At 46.9% G+C, this 19,271-nt stretch overlaps 1 pseudogene; it reads left to right on the top strand.

Moving 5' to 3' along the window:
- Positions 1-1,167: 1,167 nt before the first annotated feature.
- On the top strand, positions 1,168-2,095 carry LOC114708210 (annotated as a pseudogene).
- The last annotated feature ends 17,176 nt before the right edge of the window (positions 2,096-19,271 follow it).

Genomic DNA, 19,271 nt, shown 5'->3' with positions numbered 1-19,271 from the left:
TTGTACCTACATGCTTATATCCACACACACGCATATACCACCTACACACACATAAATAAAAAACAAACAAACAGCCAGGTGGTGGTGGCGCACGCCTTTAATCTCAGCACTTGGGAGGCAGAGCCAGGCGGATCTCTGTGAGTTCAAGGCCAGCCTGGGCTACCAAGTGAGTTCCAGGAAAGGCACAAAGCTACACAGAGAAACCCTGTCTCGAAAAACCAAAAAAAAAAAAAAAAAAAAAAAAAAAAAAAAAAAAAAAAAACATGGAGATGCTATAATAGACATACAAAAAGAAGCCAGAAAAAAAAAATCTAAAAGACAATTCAACTCTCAAAATGCGCTGGGGAGGACAGCAGGGCCACCCAAGAACAAATGGCAGCTCTCCTAGGCCAAGGCTGACAGCAGAAAAATCCACTGCAGATCCAACCTCCCTGGTGAGATGGTATGGGTGCACTCGGAAACGACAGAGGCAGGTTGTCAACTCAGCCCCACCAGGAGCTAAGTGGCTTCTGTTATTGTCGTGGGTGACAAGGCCAGACAGGAAGGACCCAGAGCTTTGACCTGCAGGGGGATGACGTGGCTGGTTCACGGACCGTGAAGTAACTAGGTAGGCAGGCGAGCAGGCAACAAGGCTACTCTTTCGTTTGGGCCAACGGAAGGAATTACAGGTGGACGACAAGGAGACCAAGACAAATCGTTCCAATATATCTGTTGCCCGTTTTTATGACCAAGACCCCACTGGTAAAGAAGAGGTCAGCTCCCCAGGAGAAAGGCTTCTGTAGTACCGTAATAAATACACACTTTTTAATCTTTGTTTGTTTGAAGGGACAAGGCCTCTCTGCAGTCTAGGCTGACTTCAAACAGGTAATGCCAGAGCTGCACTGTGTCTAGTAGCGTGACCACACAGGGTCACCGAGGACCTGTAATGTTGTTAGGGGCTGATTTTCTTTTGCTTAAAATTATTTTGAACATACCTGATTTGGGTTTTAGAAAGCTTTGAGGCTCTCTGCTCCTCCCTGTTCCAGAGACAGCCTCACCTTTTCGTGCCATGCCAGAGACACAATAGTGAAGGTCAGAGTGAACAGATTTGTCCGTGTTGGACGCCTGGTGGCCAGGGCTGCCTTCCAGTCTGGCAAAGTGAACATTGTTGCCGTCAATGACCCCTTCATTGACCTCAACTACATGGTCTACACATTCCAGTATGACTCTACCCATGCCAAGTTTAACGACACAGTCAAGGCTGAAAACAGGATGCTTGTCATGAACAGGAAGGCCATCACCATCTTCCAGGATCAAGATCCCTCCAACATCAACTGGGGTGATGCTGGTGCTGAGTATGTTGTGGAGTCTACTGATGTCTTCACCACCATGGAGAAGGCTGGGGCCCACTTGAAGGGTGGGGCCAAAAGGGTTGTCATCTCTGCCCCTTCTGCTGATGCCCCCATGTCTATGATGGGTGTGAACCATCCAAAGTACAACAATTCACTCAAGATCATCAGCAATGTTTCCTGCACCACCAACTGCTTAGCCCCCCTGGCCAAGGTCATCCATGACAACTTTGGCATTGTGGAAGGACTCATGACCACAGTCCACACCATTACTGCCACCCAGAAGACTATGGATGGCCCCTCTGGGAAGCTGTGGAGTGATGGCCATGGGGCTGCCCAGAACATCATCCCTGCATCCATGGGTGCTGCTAAGGCTGTGGGCAAGGTCATCCCAGAGTTAACGGGAAGCTCACGGTCATGACCTTCCATGTTCCTACCTGAACATGTCTGTCATGGATCTGACATGCCTTCTAGATAAAGCTGCCAAGTATGATGACATCAAGAAGGTGGTGAAGCAGGCATGTGAGGATCCACTAAAGGGCATCCTGGGCTACCCTGAGGACCAGGTTGTCTCCCGAGAATTTAACAGCGACCCCCCCCCCACTCTTCCACCTTTGATGCTGGGGCTGGCATTGCTCTCAATGACAATTTTGTGAAGCTCATTTCCTGGTACGACAATGAATTCGGCTACAGCAACAGGGTGGTAGACCTCATGGCCTACATGGCCTCCAAAGAGTAAGAAGCCCACCCTGGACCACCCACCCCAGCAAGAACGCAAGAGCAAGAGAGAGACCCTCGGCTGCTGAGCAGTCCCTGTCCCAACTCAGCCCCCAACACTGAACATCTCTCTTACAGTTTCCATCCCAGACCCCCAGAATAACAGGAGGGGTTTAGGGAGCCCTACTCTCTTGAATACCATCATAAAGTTCACTGCACCCATCCCAAAAGGAAAAAAAAAAAGAGGCCAGGTGTGGTGGTGCATGCCTTTAATCCCACCAGCATTTGGGAGGCAAAGGCAGGTGGATCTCTGTGAGTTTGAGGCCAGCCTGGTCTACAGAGCAAGATCGAGGACAGGCTCCAAATCTACACAGAGAAACCCTGTCTCAAAAAAAAAAAAAAGAGGGCCGGGCGGTGGTGGCGCACGCCTTTAATCCCAGCACTCGGGAGGCAGAGGCAGGCGGATCTCTGTGAGTTCGAGGCCAGCCTGGTCTACCAAGTGAGTTCCAGGAAAGGCGCAAAGCTACACAAAGAAACCCTGTCTCGAAAAACCAAAAAAAAAAAAAAAAAAAGAAAGAAAGAAAGCTTTGAGTAGATTTGAAGTAGCTTAATCGTGTATGACTACTTTTGTAACCTTAAACATATGGAGTCTAATTATAGATTAAGATGTTAACATCTGAATTGGAATTTACTATAAATATGAATGCTTACTACCCCCAAAAAATTATAAAATATGTCAATAATATTTTGTACTTTTTTTGTTTGTTTTCCGAGACAGGGTTTCTCTGTGTATCCGTGGCTGTCCTGGAACTCACTGTAGACCAGTCTGGCCTTGAACTTACAGAGATCCACCTGCCTCTGCCTCCTGAGTTCTGGGATTAAAGGCGTGCACCACCACAGCCCATCTATTTTATACTATCACATATTAAAATACTGTAAAGTAAAAGTGAGTGTGGTGTTGTACATCTGTGATTCCAGCTAGCTGGGGTCAGAAATCGCTTGAACTCAGGAGTTTGATACCAAACCTTGTCTCCAGAACAAGAAAAATTAAAGAAATATTTAACAGATTTTGTGAGATAAAATATATCATTAAAATTAAATCCTTGTCTCTTCGCTCTTTTAATGTGGCTATTAAACATTCTTCATCAGGTATGCAGCTCACATAATGTACATGCTGTGGAAAGCCTAAGAGTCTAAAGGATGGGAGACAGTGGTTCCATCATGTCTCTAGTTAATTCTTCACCAGTCTGGGCTCTGCAAAACCCAAACTCCTGATCCCAAAGAGGAACTATAGACGCCCCCCCACCCCCCGCCCCAGAGTCCACAGATAGAGGCCCTGCTACAGCCACCATGACAAATCTGATGTCTTCCCTAGAGCAGATCACAAATTTCTTAGGCCCATGGTATGTGGGCCTTGATTTGACACATGTGCTCTTCAAGAGAACCCAGGGCACTTTGCGTTCACATGGCACAGACAATTACAGTTTTGAGTCATCCTCTCTGCCCTCATGGTTTGGGTAAGATCATCTCCTCCCGGCTGACATTATTTCCCATTTGTAAAATTCGACTGATTATATCCACTCCATAGGGTAGTATGAAGGCTGGCATAAGCAAATAGGTGTAACGTGCCTATGTTAGGCAAGCATTCCTACTAACCAGAGGTCTGTCTCCCCCTTGGTGATCCAGGAGGAGAACTTGACAGCTCAGGCACAAGCAGGAGGACCAGAGTGAACAGGACACCCCCTCCCTTCAGGTATGATAGATACATGGTGAGTGTGGCAGAGGCTGGCTCTCAGCCTGTCAACAGAGTGTGTCTCTGATTCAGCTGGTATTGAATACCAGAATGACGTTGGGTAACACAGATACGTTGGAAAGCTCTTAAAATGAATGATCCAAGTCTCAGCTCCAGAGATTCTGAAATTGTAAGTTTTTTAATATTTACATTCAATTCAATAATTGGAAAAATTTTCAATATTTTCAGAAGAACTGGTCTAGAGTATTTTACCAGCCTTCACCCCAGCTCAAGAGCGGCAGGTGAGGACTTCTAAGGGAGAGTCGGTTTTCTTTAAGGATGTGGCCCTTAGTATACCGACCTCACTCTAGGGACCGCCCACACCCACGAGTATATGGGCAGCACAAATTGGACTTGCTGAGTTATTTAAAACACAAAAATTTTAAAAAGAGGACAAGAAGCTGGATGAGGGTAGAATGGGGGTGTGAATCTGGAAGGAGTTGGGGGGATTAGTAGAGGATAAATATGATCAAAATACATTGTATGGATATGTGAAATTCTCAAATAATTAATAAAATATTATTTTTAAGTTTCCTGAGGCAATTCTGACATGCAGCCAGGGTTGAGAGCAACCCTTCTACTGGTCATCTTGTCCTGTGTATCATCGTACCCTTTTGGTTGCCTTTCTAAAGTGAAACTGAATGGCCATCGGCTCCAGATCATGAATAGTGGGATTGTGGCTTCCAGTATGTTCTCTGGGATCCTGGGTAAGAAAAGGGAGACTCCAGACAGAATTAGGACCTTGTTATTAGTACCACTTCAAGTTTAAAGTGGACATTAGGGGACAGACTTCTTTCCCCTGGGTTTATCACCCTGAGGGTGTCATGAGCTCGGGGACCTGAGGATGGCTGGGAAGCATATCAGTGCGGAGGTCTGCCCGGCCAGGTGTGAGCTGCTTGGTGATGTGTTCACTGTTAACTCCAGCAACCCCAGCGTCAGCAATACTTGTAAAACACATTTCAAGACCGGGTCAGGAGGCCAGGAGCTGATGATGGATTTTTCCATTTATTTATATATTTCTTCTGCTTACTAGCAAATTTGAGATTTGTAGGGTTCTCGGGCAGCTGCTGTCAAATGTGTCGGTTACAAAGACTGAGGGCAGATTCTGCAGGTGACGTTCTGCCCGGCCAGTCCTTACCCCTGCCGCATGCTACCACCCATCTCCCAACTCGTGGGAAAATGAGGAGGCAGGGGCTGTGACGGAGGGGTGTCAGTCACTGATCTGTTCACTGAGATGCTGGCAGTGGCCTGCCTGTGTGCCAGACAGCAAGTCAACATTCCACTCCAGGCTAATGGCTCAGCTGAGCTGGTACTTCGCCTGGGCATGGCCCGGTGCTCTCGGGCCTGGCTGGCAATCTGTATTCCACCTCTCATGACCAAGTCTCCCTGGATATGTCCATGTGCAGCACTCGAGAAGGACTTGACCTTCAAAAGCAGGGGCTAACCTCAAGCTGTTAGTTTATGGTTAGTTATCATTACACACACACACACACACACACACACACACACACACACACACACACACACTGGGGAAATGGTTAATTGTTATTGCCAACATCCATCTTTACACTGAGAGTACAGAGAAACATAATTATCTCTAAAATCCCAAACCATCAGCACTGAAAGGTCCTGGAAAAGGGCTAGGCCAGCCTTTTATCCCCCGCTATCCATGCTTTCCCCAGCTTCCTGTTCATGCCTGGTTGTCTCCTGGGATGGAAAACAAACCGGTGGTCAGGAGGGAAATGGACAGGCTCAGCAAAGTCGGCCACCCTCCCCCTTGATCTGTTTAGACCTGCCGAGTGTCAAAAGAGAACAAATAGGGACTGTGGACGCACAGCTATCAAGAGCCGAACGCACACCAGACTTGGTCTTGATCCTCACATGCACCCATGTGTGCACATGTACACAGACACAGAAATACACACATACATTGGGGGGTGCAGCAGAAGGAGGAATGCACACCCCACTTTTCTTCCCCTAATGCCTCATCTTGAACTGAACAGTCTCATGTACTGCGGGTCCCAGGCTGAGGCTTACACCGTCAGCGCCCCCCTCCCCCGACCTCCCCCCATTCTCGGACTTCAGACTCCAACTCCATTTCACCGCCAGCTTCTTGGAACTCCAGCTTTCATATGACAAAGGTCCTCCATAACTGTGTGAGCCACGTCTCTCGATAAATCTCCTTTTTATATGTGTGCTTCCTGCTCCTTCAGATAAATGTCTTTACTGTCCTTTCAGAGCAGTGGACACCGGGAAATGGATGGGTGTCTTCTAAGGGACCAGAGCCAGCGTCTGCCTCAGCCTGGAGACCTTAGGGTAGTGACAGCAGAGTCACCAAGCAGACAGCCCAGTGCCAGAGCTCAGCAGCACAGGACTCCCAGAAGCTTGGAACTTCACCCCAAAGAAACGCAGGCCAGGCTGTGCCTTCTTTGCTCTGTTGTTATTTTATTTTTCAGCCTCTCTTTCTTTTTTGACATTTTCCATTCCCCTTTGCTCCTCCCACACGCCCCAGCAACCAAACTCTGTCAGGCCAATAGCATTGGAACTTCTGAGGCTCCTTTACATTGTTAACACCCACCCAGTGTGACACACACACACACACACACACACACACACACACACACACACACACACCTCTTCTAATCTTGGAAGGATGTGCCGGCCCTACCCCGGAAGGGCATGTATTTTGTGTGACAATGGTGTAAAGAGCAAGCCATCAGAAATGGACCAGGGTTGGGCTCAAAGGCCAAACCTAACACCCAGCTGTGTGTCATGAGCAAATTAGCTAACCTCTCTTAACCCTATTTTCTTATCTGAAAAATTGAGGTTGGCACCTGCCTTTAAAAGGGTGAGTAAAATTGTTATTATGAAACTTATCACTTTGTACAACAATTAATATGTGTTGACTTTTTTTTAAAAAGGAGCTAAAGAAACCACTCGGTGGTTAACGGTACTTGCTGCTCTTGCAGAGGACCCAGGTTCAATTCTCAGCACCTACATGATTGCTCACAACTAGCCATAACTCCCTTTGTGGACTCCGTGAGCACTGCATGCATGTGCTGTACATATACACACACAGGCAAACACTCATACACTTAGAATAAAAATAGATATTTTTTGAATAGATGAGCAAATAAGAGAAGAAAATGCTTGTATATAAAGCAACTTATCACATGAACAAATTAGATAAGGAAAGCCTATGATTGCCTACAGAGACAAAATATTTTAACAAAATTTAACATCATTCACAGCAAAAATGAACGAACCAGGGAGAAAAGTGGATTTCTCTGATTGGCAAAAACTGTACCACGCCAAACTACAACAGACGCCAAACTCATTTAAAAGTAAAGCGACAATTACAATTTTACCATGTTTACTCAACACGGAATTAAAAGTCCCTACCAGAGCACTAAGGCAAGAAAAAATAAATACTTACTCAGTGAGAATTTGTTATTAAAGTTCAAAAAAGAATAAATTAAACTGTCATTCATTACTGGCAGTTAATATAACTGTCAACCTAAAGACTCAACAGATTTTATATGAAGATAATTACTATGTGTTTATTACAATATTTTTATTATTTATTAAAATTATCAAAGCAGGAACACTTAGCAAGGTCATCAAAGACTAATCAAAATGTGAAAATTCTTTTTCTAAATAACTAATCAAAGACAGAAATATTTAAGGTTTTTTATTAAGAAAATTTTTTCATTCATTTTACACACCAAAGATCTCCCTCTTCCCTCCTCTCGCTTCCCCCCCACCAGCCTGTCCCCCAACCTCCCCCCCACTCCCTCCCACAAGAAGGCAAGGCCTCCCATGGGGAGCCACATCCAGTAGAGGCAAGTCCAAGCCCTTCCCCTGCCTCAAGGCTGCACGAGGTGTCCCACCATAGGTAGTGGGCTCCAAAAAGCCCCCTCATGCACCAGGGATGGATTCTGATTCTACTGCCAGGGGGCCCCCCAAGCAGATCAAGCTACACAATTGTCTCGCCAGAAATACTGAAGTTTTAAATGCCGCTTGGTATAGCTTAGGTCTGGCATGGGTGCCAGAGGCCAACATGTTGAAGGTTCGCACCTCAGATTGGCATGACCAGAAAGAAGGTTCTGGAACTTTTAAGAAAGGAACCAGTGAGAAGGTGTTATGACCCACAAGTCTTTCCCCCTCACTTTTGGCTTATGGCCAAGAAATGAGAACCCTCTCCCTCAACCTTCCACCATGACACACTGTCTTACTACAGGGTCAAAGCCATGAGCCAGAGAACCCTGGTCTGAGACCTCCAGATGTATCAGCCAGAGCAGACTCCTTTCCAGGCTGGTTATCTCAGTCATTTTATTATAATAAAGGAAACATAACACACCATTAAAAACAGAATCAAGGGGTGTGGAGGGATGCTCAGCAGTTAAGAGCACAGGCTGCTCTTGCAGAGGACCCAAGTTGGGTTCCAAGCATGACATGGCAGCTCTCGGTCACCTGAAACTGTGGTTCCAGGAGACCCAATGCCCTCTCGTGACCTCCGAGGGCACCAGGAACACACGTGGTACACACAGCTGTACATACAGGCAAAAAGCCCACACATGTAAAATAATAAAATAAAATTTAAAACTGAAATAAAATAGACTCAAATTGAGAAAGAGGGAGGAAATTAAGTTAAGAAGAGGACATGAGGAGGTAGGGGTCCAAGAGGAGTTGAGAGGGGAAACTGAGGATGGAAACGATCAAAATACACTGCATACATGTATGAACGTCTCAAATGGTAAATGTTAAATAGTGTGTATTTAAAAGAATTTAACTAAGGAAACAATCATGGAGGCTCAGTAGGACATACATTGAAAGTGTGCACCACAGCGCTGTGAATTACTGACAGAAGTTATGGAGAGAAACCTGTGTCACCAACAGGGGGTCACAGAAATGACGGCAGAAACAGAGGCCACTGGTGACAAGGATATGCCAGCTTCTTCATTGGTATACATAAGATATTGCACAACCATTTTTTCCTCATGTGTATATGACGTGCATATGCACGTCCCTCCGTGTGTGTGTGTGTGTGTGTGTGTGTGTGTGTGTGTGTGTGTGTGTGTGTGTGTGTGTGAAGGCCTGAGGTTAATGTCGGAAGTCTCCCCCTGTTATTCTCCACTTTACTCACTGAGACGGTGTCTTCCATTTGGAGCCAGGGCTCACCTGGGCCAGCTTGACCCCAAACAATGCCTGCTCTGCCTCCCGAGCGCTGGAATGACAGGGAGTCACAGCTGGGCATCTGGTGTTTACCTGAGTTCCAGGGATCTGAACTCTGGTCTTCCTGCTCACGTGATAAGCGCTTTAACCGATGAGCTATCTCCCAGCCCCACAAAATATTGTAAAGTTAGTGGAACTGGTTTTAGAACAGAGGGAGCCTTTTAATACTTACAAAGCCTAGCCAACCTGTGTCCACAAGACGTCTGTGTCCCAGGGGAGCAAGGGAGCCCAACCCTTCTGCAAATGAAAACATTGTGCCACAATATAAAAAGGCTGAACTCTCCTACATGAAAAAGATATGGTAGATTCACCATCCGTGACCCAAGGGAATGGTAATGAAAATTGTTCCTGGGTGAACGTTAGACTTAACATATTTTGAAATTGAGCATTAAAAGGACTGATGCCATTTTTCACAGCTTTCAGAGAAGAGAGCGGGAAGCCCTCGCCCAGCACAGTGCGGTCACCTGCTCCTTTGAGGTCGGTCCAGCGCTGGCCTCAGCATCACAGCCCACCCTACCCTACCTTCTCTGCTTGTATCCCAAGCCATCCACCGAGTGCAGGAAGAGACACTCTGGGAAATGTTTATATAACCGCTTATGAAAATGCCTATAAAAAGAAGGTTTTTTTTTGTTTTTTTTTTTCAAATGTGATTCGTACTTTACCAGGAACAGCAAGCAGGGAAACATTATTTTTAGAAACAGAATACAAAAAAAAAAAGGATGTTGAGGGTAGAGGTGGAAACAAAGATGTCTCTATTTTTGTGCTCTGGTGTTTCTCTGGTACCACCTACAGATTTACCAACAAGGTACTCATTTTTTTTAAATCTCAGATAATATTACCAGTGGGACAAAAGTGATTTGTTTCAAAGGGCAGGTCAAATGGGAAGAGACAGGGCCTCCATGCTGAGAGGAGGCCCTGCTGCCTCCAACCAGAGAGGCCTTCCACCTGAAGCCTTTTGTTATGTGAAGAGTCTTTAGCTGAAGAACATTTTGCTGTGATTTCCATTCGGGGGAATAAATGAAAGGTGTCAAGGGAAGAAGAGTTATAATTTATTTCCTTCTCTGGTCGTCCTCTATGTTTTCCAAATTTTTCACAATGAATATGGATCACATCTTTAACCAAGCTATTTTTTAGAGAGGCGTGAAGTGACAGGTCCAACTAGCTCCCTGGCATCCTTCAAGAGCCCTGGAGGGATCTTGATTGCCTCCTGAGGTTGCCTGAAAGACTTTCAGTGGAGAACAGGGATGTTTGTTTCAATGGAATAAAGCTTAAAATGCCAGATCTTGGCCAGTGGGTGGAGGGAGGCCGGCTCTGTCTTCTCACTGTGGCGTGCCTGCCTGACAATAACTTACTGGGCAGGTTCATGAGGGTGGCCTTTATTCAGGTACCCTCCTCCACTCCTGACTCCTGACCCACAAATGCCTCCTCACAAATCAAATGTTTTCATCTCCTTCTCAGGCACTTGGTGACAGGTAAGCACCAGCTCCGGGCCACACGGTGGGCAAGGACCACTCCTTCAGCACAACATAGAGTGTCATTCTAGAGAACTGTTCTTCCATGGTTCCTGCTATGGCATCTTAGGTTGGCTCCCCTGGTTCCCTGAGTCTGGTTTCTTCCTGTTTCAGAGCCTGAAAGGAATTAAAAGTCCTAGGAACACCTTGGATCTTAATATCCTAAAGGAAGGACTTCAAAGTCAGACATACGACCCAGGCCCAGCTGAGTGGCCTTCGGAGTTATAACTGAACCAGCCCAGAGAACAGGATTTGGAGCCACCAAGTTTAGGCATGAAAACCCAGTCACACCCCCTTTCCTCCCAGCGGCCTCGGCCGAGCCCTTCACTCTCACCAGCCTCAGGCTCCTCACTAGAACTGTAAGGACCACAGGAGAAGGCCCAGGTTACACACAAGCTCACTCCATGTAGTTGGTGCTTGGGTATTATTTCAGTGCTGTATTTCCATCCCCCAGATGCAGATTTATTTATAATCCTGAATATCAATGCATCAAAACACCTACTGATCATCAATTACTATTCTCATAATTTTCCTCCTCAGGTCCAGTGATCTGATAGATAGATAGATAGATAGATAGATAGATAGATAGATAGATAGATAGATAGATAGATGATAGATAATAGATGATAGATGAATGGATGAATGATGAATGGATGGATAGATGGATGATGAATGGATAGATAGATGGATAATGGATGGACAGGGGCCTCAATTAAGAGGGAAAAAAATTTAATCTTTGGTCTTTAAGTTTCTCCCCTGCCCCCTAACCCAAGGAAAACGAGTAACGTAATTTAAAGAGTCAACTTTTGGTTGCTTGGGTTTTGGGTGCTGAGGCAGAACCGCGTGAATGTTCCCCGAACACGGCAACAAACACTGAAGTTACATCTCCAGTATTCTACCTCTACACTTTCAAAGTGCACCCAGGATCTTACTAAATACATAAATCAGGACATAACACCTTTTAAAAGAATGGCCAGTGAAGTGTGGGGGAAAAGAGAAGAGAGGGTGGAGATGTAGGGGGGCGCGGTTTTAGCTCAGTGGGCACAGTCCTTGTCCAACAGGCATGAATCCCCGGACTGTACATACCATGAAAAGTGAGTGTGCTTGGAATCCCCAGCACCCGGCTGGAGGATAGAGGACCGGACATGCAAGGCCATCTTTGGCTACACAGAGGTTCAAAGCAAACCTGGGTGATGTAAGACCCTGGGTCGGGGGGGTGGGGGGGGAGTGCAGAATCGAGGAAAGTGAAGAAAAGGAAAGAAAAACAAAAATAAAAAAGGGGGAAAGAATCCATCAGGAGGGACTTGCCCTGGGACAGAGGCTGGTAGAAAGAGTCCGGGGAGGGCGGGGTGTGGAGCATCCAAGACACCCAAGGAAAATCAGTGTGTGTGATGGGGAAGGATGTAGAGACAAGAGCGTCGCTGACTGAACGAAGGGGCTGTGAAAGGGAAGAGAAATAAACACCTCCCACCCAGGACCTCTGACCAGTCCGTTCTCAGGTTCCAGCCTTTTCTCTCGGGAACTCAGCCAGGCCACAGGCACTCCGAGGAGGAACAGCGCCACCTTGTGGGCAATTTGTTCCCGGCTCAGGAGCCCTTAGGCGGCCCCGTTGCCTTTTCACAACTTGGAACACACCTTTCTTTTTAATAAACTAAGAGGCATCCGAGGCATCTTTGCTTTAAATTTTGGGGTAAAGATCAAACAAGATTAAGGCCTGCAACCCTTGCTCACCAACACCATCCCCCTGCAAGTATCTGAATCTTCCCACCTTGGTGACCCTACCTCACACCCTTCACAGGACAGCAGGGGAGCCAGGGGAAACCTGGGGAGTCAAATACACCAACTGATTCAGCTTGGGGTTCTGTGCGCTGACTTGCATGGAAAAGCCCAGTGGGCAGGATTCACATTGGGGATGATGGTGGTGTTTCCGATGGTAGGAAGGATGGGGGGGTCCCCTTCGACTGATAGTGTGGGTCCTCGAAGTCTCTTTTTGGTAACCAGCATTATGCACAAAGACCTCTGCATAAAAGTGTGCTTTATGACTTGAGTTATAACTCCAAAATCCTGCCAAAAGCCTACAGGGCCAATGAGAGAACTGATCAAGTCCAGAACAATGCCAACAACCAGTAAAGTGGCGTGCAGCCACCAAAAAAAAAAAAAAAATGGCACTGTTTCCAGAAATGTGCTTTGAATCTACTTCTTACAAGAGTTATTGGTAAGTATCAGCAAAATACCTTGTATGCAATTCCAAAAAAATCAATAAAATACTATATTTTTTAAAAATCACTATATTTCTAGCTAAATATTGCTGGTCATTTTTTTCTGCTTTATGTGTGCATCTGTCATAATTTTCTACACTAAATATGTATTACTTCTTAAATAGGGAAACATATTTTGTAAGTTTCAATACCAGCCAGCCCTCCCTTCCAGTCTTACCTGTGTCTCACAGGCCAGGAGAGGGAGATCCTTTTAACATGGACCAGAGACAACCTCGGGTGTTTAGGTGTGAGGTGACAGAAAGGGACCCCTCCCATGTAGTAGCTCCATGCCAGCTTCGGAGCAACAACACCATCACCCACCAGCCCCTCCTGCAGAGGAGGGGGCATGGGAAGCTGGCTTTGTCAGTTTATTTAGGTTTCGTTGTTGTTGTTGCTTTGGTTTGGGGTTGGGGTTGTTTATTTGTTTGTTTTAGTTTTTCAAGATGGGTTTCTCTGGGTAATAGCCCTGGCTGTCCTGGAACTTGCTTTGTGGACCAGGCTGGCCTGGAACTCACAGAGATCCATCTGCTTCTGCCTCCCGAGTGCTGGGATTAAAGGTGTGCACCACCACATCTGGCTGGGGTTTGGGTATTGTTGATGGAGTGTTTTATTTTCCCAGTGCTGAGGCTGAACCCAGGACATTAAGCATACTGGGTGAGAACTCAACCAATGAGCCACAGTTGCCCAGCCATGAAGCCGTTCCTGATGTCTGTACATTAGGATAGAGGGGTGTGATGGTGCCCTGCATTGATTCTGAGCTGGCCTGGTGTCGAGATCATGGACTTAAAATCTCATTGTTACATCCTCATGAGCAGTTTGGAGCAGATGACTCTGGAAATGACCATGAGATCTCTCAAGGTGGCTGAGAAATTGGAAACAGCTTGTGCCACATGAAACTGCTGTCTTTATGGATCAGAATGGGTGAACACCAGCAACATATGGTCATCCAATCAATGCGTACAAAGCGTCAGTCAGCTCAGCCACGTGTCCCCAAAGAAATCCTCTTCACAGGCCACAGGTTGTATGGGTAGAAAGTGAACAAGAGCCGGGCTGCAAAGACAGAGGCCTGTCCAGGCTGTCGGAGGAAAGAAGAGCTGGTCCTCAGACAGTTGCCAAAGGCTGGCCAAAGCTGCCCTCAGGTCTTTTAAAGTTTCCTCTTACTCCACAAGTACTTGTCCCTCAGCCTCCTGACCTTGTTAAAGTTACTTACCCACTTCTCCCCCAGTCCGAGCCCTGTGGACCCCACCTCTTGATGCCATAAAGCTGGCATCACGACAGGGACCCTGAACCCTCCATCCAGCATCTCCCTGGGGCATAGATTCCAGGGTGGTGTTTCATGCCTACACTAGAGAAGGTGCTGGATGTAAGAACCCTGGTTGTGGTCCTCACCCTGGTCCTCATTAACTGTTACTGTAAGTTCCACTGCACCAGACACTGACAAGGCCAAGGCTGAGGGATGGGGACCTACTGTCAGGGGCAGGAAAGGAGAGAGTCACCACTCGCCAGCCTGCCGGGAACTCCGTTGGCAAGCAAAGCCAAACGGTCCATTTCCTTGAGACATCGGATTCTGAGTCAGCTTTCTTTGGAGACTGAAGCTGTGCCCTGGCCAGAGGAAAACTTTGGGCTTGTTGAATGCACTGTTCAAACTGAGGTCTGTGTGGGATCACTCAGCTGGCTTGTTAGGACTCATCAGAGAGGGAGACTGTGAGCAGGAAGAGTGAAATTGCACCAAGGACAGTGACAAATTGTATTAGGAAGTGATTTTGCAATAGGTCATTCCCTTAAGGTTCCAAGTAGCCCTCTATGTGAATGTTTAATGGCCATGTTTCTGAGCAGGAGGCTCAGAACACCTAAAGGCCATGCCCAAGTTCACATGGATAGAATGCGAGAGAGGCAAACCCATATACCCCATACTTCACAAATTGCAAGAAATCTGAAGGAGAAACATTATTCTAGAATAGAGATTCCTAACCTAATGGGTGAAAGACTCTAGAACACTGCCAAGTTATGGAAAAGAAGCTGCTCATTCAGATGGGAAGCCCAGTGTGGTTCAAAACCTTGTGTTTGTTTGTTTGTAGACAGGGTCTCTCTATGTAGTCCTGGCTGTCCTGTAACTTGCTATGGAAACCAAACCAACCTGGCCTCAAACTCACAGAGATCCTCCTGCCTCTGCCTCCTGAGTACTTGGGACTAAAGGTATGCTCATCACCATGCCCAGCACCACAAACTTTAAAAAAGGAGAGGACTGGAGGGAAGGAGGATGAAGAGGAAGAAGAGGGAAAAGAGGAAGAATAAGAGGAGGAGGAGGAGGAAAAAGAATGGAGAATGAGATAACCACAGTCGTCTTGCCCACTCATCTACTCATTCATCAATCCAACTCCTCAGAGCCACTACTTTCCAACGCCGACACCACGTTATCATGATGAAGATACCATTCATCACATCATTGCCTGGTTGCCGTGACGACAAGCAATCCCAAAGTTTCAGTGGCTCTCAACAGTTGTCACTTGCATCTCACTTGGATCACACGTTGATGCTAAGCTGACTGAAGCTGGCGTCTGTGTCTCCTTGGTCTGGGACAGACTGAAGGAGAAGCTCATGACTGGACATGCTGCAGGAAATCTAGCTAAACCAGGAAACTGCAGCTCAAGCCAGTGTCCTGCCATAGCCACACACTAGAGGGTGGATGTCCACTCCATCCACGGGAGCCACAGGAGGAGTGGGCACATGTCAGCCTATTCCTGTGGAAGGAAATCACCAACCATAATGCAAACCACCAGTCTCAGATTTTTTTTTTCTATGAGTAAATATCAAAGGTGGAATCTGGGGTGGTACCCTTAGAGTTCAAGAATTAGGAGGCTGCTACCTGGGAATACATTGGAAGTCTGGTAATGTCACACTGATTACCCCCAACGGAGCTCCATCCAGAGTCTGTCATATGAACCAAGACCAAAGGTGGGATCTCGAAAAAAGGAATTCAATATCTAAATATTGATCCCGAGGTCAGACTGCAATTGCCCCCATTTGCGTCGGCACCAAGGGGCTTCCAGTGAAGCCTCCGGTGATATCACTCCATGCCACTTGCCAGCCTCCACAAAGAGAGGGTGTGAAATGACTTCCTTTGATCAACAGGGACAGCGTCTAATTGAACTGCAAGGAAACAGGAGTTCACATATCCACAAAATACCTATATCGTGACTCCTCTGTGAGCAATACGATAGTAGCTGGTGAGACAGAAATAGGCCTCCTTCTCAAAGAACTCCCAGCTAAAGAGCATCCCGACCTCAACTGATGAGCTGCGCTCCACGCCTTCTCGACTCAACCAAATTTTCATACAGCAAGTCAGTGGCTACAGAGCACAAGTCTGGTACCTACAGAGGTACCAGTTGGCTGCGTTGGGGCCCAATCTCTTGCCTCTCCACTGTATGTTTTCCCAATGAGTGGTAACCCTTCAAGTTCCTCTCCAAGGTTCAGGATAAAGGGCCCCGCTCCTTCCTAACAAGAGAAAAGTAGTAGGAAGTACTTGGTATCCAGAAAGCAGGTGTCAGCTGTCTGTGGCCAGAGGCACCAAACAAAAGACTCCAGCAATTTTTTTTAATTATGTAAATGATGAAAGCTGCTTCTTGCTCTTTCCTTTCCATCAGAACTCTTGGAACATCCGAGGCTTTGATGAATGAGGCCATATCCAAAAATGGTATTCGTGTTACCCAATAAAGACACCACAGGGTTGTTCCGGGCTCAATTTTGGCAACTTGCTCAATATTCAAGCTGGGCTCTTTTTTTTTTTTTTTAATTTATTTATTTTTTTTCTCCTTGTATCTTATCGACCAGGTACAAAGGGATGTTGTTTAAATGAGAAAATCTCTTCCTTTGCTTACTGTTCTAAACTCAGTGGGTCCTCTTTGCAGCCAGGTGAGAAAAAGTTGCAATTTCAATGCAGAAAAGCCCTTCTGAATGCCTGCGGCCTGGGAGGTATAATGAACAAGCCTCAGTCTTGGATCGCTTCCCAGACCCACAACGCAAGAACGCTGTGGTGTCTAAACAGAAGTCCCTGGCTTTCTTTCAGTCCCCAGTCTTATTAGGCTTGATGCTTCTTTATTATGTTTTGTTCTGCATCTCCAAATCCCCCTTCTGAAGCATAATGCTGCAAACACAGGGTCTGTGCGCCCAAGAGCATTATCCCTGGGTCGCCATGGTAACTCAAGCGCATCCACCAAGCACTTCTCCTCCAAACCAGGAGCTTGCTTGTGCTCTGAGCTTGTACCTTGCACACGCCCAACTCAGTCAGTGCATATGCCCCACCCCCAGCCACCCCACCCCCCGGAGAGCGGGGAATCTATTTAGGAGTGGCAGCAGGGGCCAGGGGGGAGCCAAAGGGGCAGTGTGACTGTGTTCTATTGACTTGATTAAAATACTTGGAATACACGTCCAGTCTCTATCTATTGTTGCTTCACCTGTGCCAAGAGAGGAGCTGCCGGCACTTGACAAATAGACTGAGAGAGAGGATGCTGGGTTGGTTCTCTTTGGGACTGGTAGGTCACAGATGCCGAGATGTGGTTTTCTAATAGCATAATAGGACTTTGTACTTTACAGCATCTTTCATCAGGGAACCTCAAAGCCTCCCTCATTAGGCCCCACAGCCCCCAGAGAAGGAGGTAGACGGTGAAGTAGGTCCCCCACACGGCAAGCCCAAGGCAAGAAGGAGCCTCCAGCTAGCTGCCTAGACATAAACAGGACCCGGCCCCACAAACAGGGCATGGGAACTCCTGTCTGAGGGGGCTGTTCCAGTCGTTTAATTATACCACAGTTGAGCCCATCATTTGCATTTTTAATTCTACTCATTAAACTGACGGTTTCTGTCAAGGGAGACTTGTCTCCACACATCTCAACTGTCTGAATGCCTGTAGCTGGCCCGGGTCTGCAGGAACCAAGAGCAAAGAAAAGCCAAGAGCAGAGCCCTCTGGTTCCTATCTTACAGGGCAGGCAACCTGCCTGAGCAGAATGGCGGAGGGTCTAAGGGAACCAAGAAGTGGCCATCTCCTTGGTAAACACGAGCCATCTAAAACTGTCCTCACACCCCAGACAGTGGTGCTAAAAAGCAGGTGGTGCCTTGTATCCAGAAATGCATGCTGTTCTCAGCTTGGAAAGTGCACCCTTGAGAAACTCCGTTAACTCCAAACTGGACAGCTAGCCAGAGGTAAAGGGAATCCCAGGGTCATTTACACACGGCTCCTCCCTGCATCACCCTGGAGATCAGCAGTGCAACCCCCATGTGAACTAGGATTGTGTCTATTTCGTTTCTAGTTGGGGGGGGGGAGTGGTGGCATGTAATAACCATTCAAAAAGTTTTGTTGATGACTGAATATCTTCATCAGTCCTGCCCAGCCCAGTTCAAGCAAGAACAGGCAATGGACCCGAAGAACCATCTGAGTCCCCATCTCCACACTAGACCCTTGATCTTGCTCTGCCCTCAATCTAGACTCTAGAGAGATTTCCCTATTTGGGACTCAGCTCACAAGGCACCCCCTCCCCCACCCCACACACACACACATGCCCCCCCCCCCGCCACCGCCGCCCCTGTTAACTGCTTTTGACCACATTTTTACATTTATTGATTGACTGGGGTTGCGGGTACATGTGGAGGCCAGAGGACAGCTTACAGGAGTTCGTTCTCACTTTCCACCATGTGGACCCCAGGAATCACAGTTCGATGGTCGGGCCTGGTGGTGAGTGCCTTTATCTACCCACCACGCCACTCAACAGCCCGGCTTCCCTTCATTCTTACTTTGTTTTCACTGTAGCAGTTACAGATAGTCAAACTAGTCTCTGTCTGCCATACGACTGCCCCCCTCCACTATGGGAAGGCCGGAATTTCTGTTTCATTTTACTGTTTTTTCGGGCACCTGCACGGGTGCCTGGTACATAGGAAATGCTCAATAAATGTTTATTGAAGAGACAAACGTGGAAAGAGAAAGTGAAAGAGAAAGTGCTAGAAGTCATAAAACCGAAAGTATTTATTTCAAAAGGAGAAATGTTCAACGCGGTCTTATCCTGTAGACTTACCAGCGTTAACACTGAAGTAGAGCCTCCTAAACCCTCTTTAGAGCCGAACAAATTTTCAGAGTCAGTGTGTGTGTGTGTGTGTGTGTGTGTGTGTGTGTGTGTGTGTGTACACAAAACACATCTATACAACGTATCATTATCTTCCTGGCTCCCAGTGATCCCACGGCTGGTATTCCCAGTGTTTGTCTCAGCCTCTGGGGGCTTTATTAATGTAATTATAGACACAAGTTACCAGTGGGTTATAATTGGGTGGGTAGGATTATCTAGATAGAAGAAATAGAAAGGCATGCTGGAGCCAAAATCACCCAATGAACCAACTGGTCTTCTTGGCCCATTTAACAGCTTTGCAAACTGAGGCTTTGGCAGT

This window comes from Peromyscus leucopus, chromosome 13 (genome assembly GCF_004664715.2).
Source record: "Peromyscus leucopus breed LL Stock chromosome 13, UCI_PerLeu_2.1, whole genome shotgun sequence".
In the NCBI taxonomy this organism is placed as follows: domain Eukaryota; kingdom Metazoa; phylum Chordata; class Mammalia; order Rodentia; family Cricetidae; genus Peromyscus; species Peromyscus leucopus.
The sequence above is the reverse complement of the archived record's forward strand: the minus strand, read 5'-3'. Positions and strand labels throughout refer to the sequence as shown.